Source organism: Gopherus evgoodei, chromosome 1 (genome assembly GCF_007399415.2).
Source record: "Gopherus evgoodei ecotype Sinaloan lineage chromosome 1, rGopEvg1_v1.p, whole genome shotgun sequence".
In the NCBI taxonomy this organism is placed as follows: Eukaryota; Metazoa; Chordata; order Testudines; family Testudinidae; genus Gopherus; species Gopherus evgoodei.
This window is the reverse complement of record NC_044322.1, coordinates 291,913,553-291,922,574: the sequence shown is the minus strand read 5'-3', so window position 1 is coordinate 291,922,574 and position 9,022 is coordinate 291,913,553. Positions and strand designations below refer to the sequence as shown.

The following is a 9,022-nucleotide window of genomic DNA, read 5'->3' as shown; positions in this document are numbered from 1 at the left end:
CCTCAGTATACAAAGAAGATCACTATGGCTCACTCCACAAGATTGGAATCTGGGGCTCTGGGCACACCACAGCATACACCATAGCACATTGCTCTGTGAAGAACCTCTTTTACCTCTGGGATACCATCCAGAGAGGCAAGGGCAGTGTCATGGCAGTCCTTCGCTCCTCACCCCACCCCAGGGGCAGCGGGGCCCTCTTTGGAGCAGTATGTACTCCAACACCTGGGATTTATCCATCTGAGTTGATGGTCTGGGTTCATTGCACTCTTCTCTTCCTGCCACATAGATATATGTTGGGTTAGTGTTAGTGGGACAACCCAGAGCAGTAACTCTTGGTGTTAACTTTGATGTTCTTATGTTAAACCTCTCAGAGGTGTAAAGTTGTCTTCAGACTCAGAAAGATGCTGCTGCATCAGTTATACTTAGTTTATGTTTTCTTCACAAGCTGGAAGGCTGGACATATTTTATTTAAATGAAAGCTGAAATTCTAATAGAAGGACATGACTTCAGGACCTGGGGCTCTGACTGTCTGTGAAAGGAACACTACTCCTATACTGCCCTGGGTGATTCCCTTGCTGTAGCTTGGCATGTCACCAGGGTGTGGGATCACAGCCTAGTGAGTTAAAGGCATCGGACTGTGTAGGCCTGCTAGACTGCTGCTCTTACTTTATGGGTTTGCTCTTTGTTTCTTTAATCTTTTTCCATTAACATGCATATGTTTTGCATTCATTTTGTTTTCTATTAAGGAAAAAAAAATCCCTGCAAACAACTATGCTAAGAGACTGTTAAGGTTCCACAATGAAACACTTTAAAGTCAGGAAGTGCAAAAGTTAAGCCGGAGCATGGTGTGCTTGTGTGGCTGCATTATGATAAGGAACCAAATCATGGGTTACCCCAGGGGTGAATTTGGCCCACTGCCTTTAATGATGTCATTACACATTAGTTCATAAATACTAAAGTAAGAATAAGTTCTTAAATCATATTCAACAAATTATTTCTACATTAGATACATCTGTGTCTAACTAGTCTAGACGTGATAAATTGATCCCCAAGCACTCTCCCATCAACTCCTGTACTCCAGCTCTGCGAGAGGTGCAGGCAGAGTCGAGGGGGGAGTGGCAGCAGTCGACTCACCATGGTGAAGACACCACGGTAAGTTGATCTAAGTATGTGGACTTCAGCTCCATTATTCACGGAGCTGAAATTGCGTAACTTAGATAAATCCCCTCAGTGTGGGCCAGGCCTGAGTGTAAAGCACGCAGCAGCAAATACACAGATGCTCCACTGAGGGGGGGCAGATTAAAGTGTAATATTAGAAACACTCCTACTGTACTTGATATCAACAATGATTCACTGTTATCCCATTTAACTCTTCTATATCTGCTGTAGCTGGCTGAAGTAACTTTTTATATGTAGTACATGTAGTTTTTATATGACTGATGTTCCTGTATTCCCTCTTTGTTCCCTGTACATTTAAATGAATCTGTTGAAATAATGTTTCAGTTTGAGGGGCAGTTCTTTTGACCAAGTTGCAGTTTTGAAGTGTCTTGATATTGATATAATACCATGGTTTTGACAGGATAGCCTCAGGCCATGAAAATAGTAAGTAAAATTTTCAAAAGTTCCTAAGTATTTTAGGTGAATAAATCTCATATTCAAAAGTGATTTAGACTTTTAAGAATTTAAGTCCCATTGACTTCCAGTGAGAGTTAGGCTTATAAATCCCTTAGGTACTTTTGAAAAATTTACCCACTAAGTCAGTGTTGTCACCAGATGCCACCAGTGTGGTGCTCTGCTCCGTTCAATGATTATGATAGTTGATTGCATGTGTGTGTTCCCTCTGTGTGCTGCCCCAACTCTGTGCAGATAGCTGGCACAGCAGACCCTGAGAGAACCCCCAATGACCACAAACTCCGATAAGGTACGAAGGCACCCGGCTAGGCTTATTGTCAAACAAAGCAAAGTAATAGTTTCCCACAGACTCTACAGGCCATACTACGAATACATGCTTCCTGGCTCAGTCCATGGCGGGATCCTCCACAGCCCCCTAGGCCAGACAAAGATAACCCTTCAGGAGTACATTTTTATGTACAGGTACAAACAACTTACACATCACTCTCAATCTATAGAGGTGCAACCCCTCTACATGTTAGGGCACCTTGTACATGTTGGTTCGAACAAAACAATCTATCCATCATATTACCCTCCTCTCCCTGTCTTTGAGATGAGTCAGCATGTTCCTTGTTATCTATGTGGCATGTGCTAGTACCGGAATGTTCTGGTACCATCCTGGCACATGTTTATATTACCAGTGATTAGTACCTTTTAGGTATATGTATATTTGCAACACCAGCCTTCTTCTTGCCAGCTCATGTGAGCAGGGCCCGCCTCTGGCTCACAGCTCAACTTTGCTTTATGTTAGCAAAGTCTTGACCATTGCTTTAGTTCATGCCTTAAGTTTCATATCGGGCCTCTGATACCAGGGTTTATGTTTCAGGGCCTCATATTACCACAAATGTTTACAGAAGTCTTGTATGTTCAGAAAGGCTGCAGCACTCTGATTTCATTGCCTATGGAAACTGCAGTATTGCTAACCGCAGGCAGTCAAAATCAGAGTCAAGCCCCCCAAAATCATGAGAGTGACTAAAAATCGTGATTTTAATGATACCGTTTTTATTTGCCTATTGGTTTTTGAGTCTGTAGAGTTCACATTTTCAAGTTTTTCTCTGCATCCATGAAGACTGGAAACTTACTCTCCTTCTGCTCCCCCGGAAATCTGAGATTCAGATGTCACCCCTGGAGCTGGTTGAAACTTCAGAATTTCTGTTCTTTGGGAAATTCTGATATTTCAAAGAAGCTTTCATTCCAATCCAGAATGAGAACTTAAAATGCTGACATTTTTCATCGCAAGGACATTCTGAAACTTTTTGTTTAAGCAACTTTGAATTGTTTCTGTTTGATTTTTTTCAAAATAGAACAGAGCAGCTGGCTACCCTGCCTCCCAGGAACCCTCTTTCTATCCTGACAGTCAGAGACTTCTTGGGCTGCTCCCAATTCCAGGAGAGTCCCCCAGAGTTGAGATCAGCCCAGGGAGTCCCTCATCATGGAGAAAAGAGCCTGGAAACATCAACTCCAGCCATGCAGCAGGGATCCTGGAAGCCCTGACAGCACGAGCTCAAGCCTAGACTTCCAAGGCTTCCAGCACTTTAAGCCTTCCTGCCTCCAAGCAGGGATCCTGGAAGCCCTGGGGTTCCTGACCCTTGGCAGTTTGTGTTATGCAGCTGCCCTGCAACTGTGGCCCCTGGAGGCACGGGCTCCTTGCAGCCCACCAGGTGAGCTGGCAGGAAACCATGAAGATTTTTGGTGGATGTTTGGAAGTTCGTCAAACCCGATATGTCTGCAAAACATTTCATACTTGGCAAATCAACATTTTCAGATGAAATCCTGTTTTGTCAGAATATTTCCAAACCTCTCTAGTCACCACATGACTTTGTGAACCTGAGCTTTAAGAAACACTGTGAGACTCATGAGAAAATTGTAAAAGTCAGCTATGTTGACTGTGGCACCAACAGAATGAAAGAAACCCCTCAGTGAGCCACATGTACCTGCATGTTGCATACCAGAGAGTTAGATGCCCTGACATGCCCCTACATGCCATCTGATAGGTAGCAGGGAAAGAGGAATATTGTAGATGGAGAGTGGGTATGTCAAAACCCTTGCCATACACCTATGCTGACTGTTATGCAAATGTCTGAGAGTCCAATATAGTATCCTGGGAAATACAAGTTAAAAAGTGAATAATACTAACATATTTGATTAGTGGAAATGTAACCTGGTTAACCCCATGCCTCTGGGAAAGTTACTGTCTCTTTAAATGGTGGTGCAGCTTGGAAGCTTAGGTGTGGAGACAGGAAAAGGAAATGGAGGACAGAAATGCGAGCATTGCAAAATGGGAGGAGAGAAGCCACATGCCCTAGAAGGGACAGCTCAGCAAGAGGTGCAGGATTCATGGGTGAGGGAGCTGGGAAGGAGTTTGATAACTGAAGATCCTAATGCTAAGCACAAAGAAGGAGAAAAACTGTGAGTAAACAAAGCCAGAGACAGCTGTACCCTCCCATAGTCTGAAATGCACATTTTTCACAGTGGAAAAAAATGCCTCATGTGTTTATCACCAGGGTAAAATTCAAAAGTGGCTGAACTTCAAAACATGAAACTTAATATGCCTGTGGCCCCTAAGGAGCAGTGTTGACTTTACAAACAACCTGGCTCTCAAATAAACTTACAAATGTGTGAAAATGTGCTGTAATATGTGACCCAAAAAGAAAATGACCAAGGATTCTCTGGAGTCGTGGTCTGACCAGCTTATTCCAATTAGCCATGAAAAAGAGACCTTTTCCTAATTATTAACAGTATTTGTTCACTCTAGACATGACTTTTCTGTAGCACCTGTCACCATAGCATGTGGGAGGCATTGGGGGTGTGTATGCATTGTTTTTATGTTAGATTTAGTAGGTTTCCTTTCAGGCATTTAGTAACTTCAGCTACTAACCAAATGAGAGAAAACATCCCCCAGTAAAAGTGTATACACCTAGCTTGAGGCGTGGACCAGGAAACCACAGATATAGTTCTAACATCCAATTTCCACCAATTTTCCAATTGGTGGAAAAAAGCATCCTATAAAGGGGGAGGGCTTATCAAGACCATCTACCCAACTCTCCTATAGTAGGTACTCAAATGCCACATTTGGGACCTGGAGTAGGATTGGGATTTATGTCAATGAGTAGGATTTATTTCAAGGTTTTATAGTGCTATACCATGTCTTGTAAATAAGGGACTTCTTTAAACTTCTCAGGCCAAATCTTAAAACCCTATGTCTGGCAATATGCTAAGTTCTGGAAAAAAAAATTTTTTTTGTATTATTAAAAACTAGACAAGGAACTTTTTTTAAAGCGCTAGAAAAAATCTGTGAAGTCTCTCATATATAGAACTTATGCTGTACTTAAATATGAGCCATACTCTGGAGTGTAGCTGCTGAAAATTGCACATGTTCCATTTACTATGAAAGTTGAGGACATTGAAAAGGAGTTAATATATTTTTATGCCTCCCCTTGCTTTTTATATGTTATGCAACTTTAGTGATACCTTACTCCATTATATGACTTTTTTGTGAAAGAAAGAGTTCTGTTTTTATTACTGCTCTTTATTCTGTGAAATTACTCTGTGTGTAAACAAGGGTTTTCTATTTTTGCATTGGAAAACTGAAGACTTTTGCTACATGTATATTTATAATACCTACGTTATGAGCTGCAAATGGAGTTTAATATATCTTTTCCTCTACATCAACTCTTTTCTTTTTTAAAATAAAACATAGTGGGAGTTAGGCCAAATTTATACCAGGGTTTATACCAAATTTATAAATCTGTCCCTGTATACCTAACCCTGTTGAATTTAGTGCAGTTGTACCAGGGTAAATTCAGCTATCAGTGTCTAGACTACAGGTACAGTATGTTGATTTTCTCATGCTACACAAATGGACTATATCTGTGCTAAGCAGTAAGATGATATTTATGATGATTGAAGGCTGAACTAAGATAAAATATTAATAGCCCCAATGCCTGTGATATCTGGAACTGTTCCCTCTTTTTAGAAGTGGGGAGGCATTATCACTGCCACAAATATGGGTGGATGTCTGTCCCCCAACTCCACAGAGCCCCAGGATACTGATGAATACCAAGGGCCAAGCCCACAGATCTTGGAACTTCAACACAGAGGGCTTGCACCACTGCACTTCTTTGTGTATCTCCTTTTCCCAATGGAGGTACAACTCCCTAAGGAGCCATTTGGCCTCTGAATCCTCTGTCTGTAGCAGGAGCTATGGATTGGATTTTTTCTGCTCAGAAAGCCACGGGGCTCTATTAGAGCATCCCTTGGGGAACCAGCTGCTTCATCCCCCCACATCTGTGGAGCTCTGAATGTGCAGACTAGGCACAAAGGGGAGTGTGTAGGGTTGGGGAAGACACTCCACCCGCCTGTGGACTTAGGGCACGTTGTGTCTTAATTCCTACTTGTCTGCTGCCTTTCTGGCCATGTAATGGAGGGGAACACAGTTCTCTGATGGTGAAGATTTAAGATCCTCTTCTCATCTTTCTAGTTCAGGGACCAGATCCTGAACTTGGCAAAATTGTCACTGACTAAAATGGTCCTGGCCAGTTCAAAAATGCAGCTAAACCTCTAGCCACAGGGAGACTGGGGCATATCAAAGGTTCATCACCTCATTCTGTGTAGCAGGCACCCTACAGTCACTCTTTCCTCCACAGAGCCACACACTATTTCTAGACATATGTTTCTCCCACCCTGGTGAGAATAAACCTCTCCCAGGCCAGTGTGTGAGGAGTTTAGAGCAGATGGGGCTGGGGAGGTATCGGGAGGGATAGAAGTTATACCCTGAGCCAGTGACTCTAATTCTGGGCTGCCCTTTTATGCCACTTCTCTGGGGTAAAGAAGACAGAAAACTGCTGGACCCCAAGGTGGTTCCTTGGGCCAGTCCAGTCCTATGTCACCTCCCCTCCACACCTCACAGCACCTGGGGCATGCTAGGGGTGGCATAGGGTTTTGCTGGAGCACTCTGTGCTCTGGGCTGCAGAATAGCCCACGGTGGCTGGGGGAAGCCAGCATAAGTTAGAGCGGCCGCAGGTGATGGGAGCTGGGAAGGGCTCCAGGCAAGCCCAAAATTCAAAAGCAGCAATGGTGCTTTGAAGTCATGTTTACCACTACTGTCTCCCCACCCCCACCCTCCTAAGCTGTGCATCCTGACAGGCACAACTCGGAATCAAAGTGAAGGAGTACAAATTGAATGGCTAGGCAGAGGGCCTCAGACTTGCCCAAACTACTGTATCTTTGCCAATAGCTTGTGTAAAGACCATCAGACAGTGTGACAAACTGGGAAATATCTGTACTGATTCTTTTATGACTATGGTACAAGCCCGTGTGTATGTTTATGATGGGTTCCTTGCTATGGGGTTAGATCAAAAGGATTGTTAGGGGAACCAAGCAGGAAAGGGGTAAAACAAAGACACAGATAAGAGGCCCAGAGGAAACAGTGGGAAAGCTGTTTATTGGGGAATATCCACTAGCTGGTTCTGGCCAGGCCAAGAACAGTTTACTTTTATCAAGGCTATGGCTAGGGTCAAAAGGAGGATAGAAAACATTAGAGAACCCCCGCCCTAGAAAAGCGTGCGGGTTGAGTCATGGCTGGAAGTTGTCCAGGAACTGTCAGCTAGAGCTGATGGGGTGGCAAGGAGAAACACAGAAACAGCATGTGGAGTGGGTTTTTGTTTTGTTTTGTTTTTTAGTAAACGTAAAACATCTTTTTTACATTTTAATGAAATTCTTCATGTTTTGGTGGCTGAAGGAGTAACTTATTCTGTAATTCATTTATATTTGAAAATTTAAGGGTTGTTTTTTTAAATTTGCTCCAGCTTCAAAGGAAGAATTTTTAGTCTAGAGCAGGTATCTGTACCTTTCAGAAGTGGTGTGCTGACTCTTCATTTATTCACTCTAACTTAAGGTTTCGTGTGCCAGTAATACATTTTAACATTTTTAGAAGGTCTCTTTCTATAAGTCTATAATATATAACTAAACTACTGTTGTATGTAAAGTAAATAAGATTTTAAAAAAGTTTAAGAAGCTTCATTTAAAATTAAATTAAATTAAAATGCAGAGCCCCTCAGACCAGTGGCCAGGACTCGAGCAGTGTTAGTGCCACTGAAAATCAGCTCGCGTGCCGCCTTCGGCACACGTGCCAGAGGTTGCCTACCCCTGGTCTAGAGAGACAGTTCTCATCAAGCTATTGCTATTCTGGCTCAGCAGTTGAATGGATGCTTGGAAACAATGATGAGAGTCATAGAAATGGATACAAACTGCACCTGGTGTGGAAGTGAAAAAAGCTGAATTCTGTTCCTGAGTCTGGTGTTATGTAGAGGAAGGTGTGAATATGAACATCTGCACCTCAGCTCATCCATCTTTAAAAATTTTCCTTTATATAAACATATATAAAAAGCACAATATAGGGGAAGGAGAGAGACTCTTCCATGGACTTAATTCAGACTAGATTAGTAGAAACCAGTTGAAAATTCCAGCTGGTTCCATTTGGCAAAGTTTTGGAACAGAACAACTGAGCTACAGCTTCCCCAGTAGATATCAAAAGAGGCCAGTTGAAGGATTCTAATAGAGGGTATTAGAAAGTCTGTTAGGGTACCTCATGGATCACATGCCTGATCCAAAGCCCATGTTGGTTAGTAGGCATCTTTCCATTGACCTTGATGTAGAAATCTTCTTTGTGTTCTACTGGGTGGCCAAGATTTTATTTTGCCAAATAGAACAGAAAGGTAACTTTGACTTGGTAGCCCATGGACATAATGACTTTGTGTGTGTGTGCACGTGTGTGTGTATGTGTGTGTGAGAGAGAGATCAATAGCAGTGCACAGGCCCTACCTTTCAGGAACAGAGATGCTTCAAATTACAAGGTGTGTGATTCATTATATCAAGAACATTAATTCTACAATCACAACAATTGTGCATAGCATTTTTCATTAAAACAGTTCCCACCCCTAATGATACACTGTTCTAGCTATTCCAATCACAGTGTTACTAAACAGTCTGTAGAGAAAAAGTAAAAGAGGCTCCTAAATAAGTGACCTGACTTTGCAAAACTGCTGAGCACCTAATAAATTCTGTTGCTTTCCATGGTTGGTAGTGGGTGCAAGGCACTCTGGAAGATCATTTACTGAGTGTCTAACTTGAGGATCCTATTTTTGAAAATCTTGGCCTTCATCTTTATAGTAAACATCAATAGTCAGTAAAGTCAGGGTGAAGCATTTGATAGTGGCATTTATTTTTCTTGCTTAATTTTCAAAACAAAATTTGGGGAAGTAGGTGAGTGAGGGTCTTTAAGTACCTGTAGGATTGTGACCTGAGACTTAAACACATGGTTAACTTTATGCACCTGAGTATTTGCTTTGGA

General features: G+C 42.3%; 1 long non-coding RNA gene across 1 annotated transcript in view; it reads left to right on the top strand.

Moving 5' to 3' along the window:
- The first annotated feature begins 4,025 nt into the window (after window positions 1-4,025).
- Window positions 4,026-9,022, top strand: part of LOC115644383 — a 45,518-nt gene continuing 40,521 nt past the window's right edge. The window contains exon 1 of the long non-coding RNA XR_003998486.1: window positions 4,026-4,080. This is a non-coding gene — a long non-coding RNA (uncharacterized LOC115644383). The remainder of the gene's footprint in view (window positions 4,081-9,022) is intronic.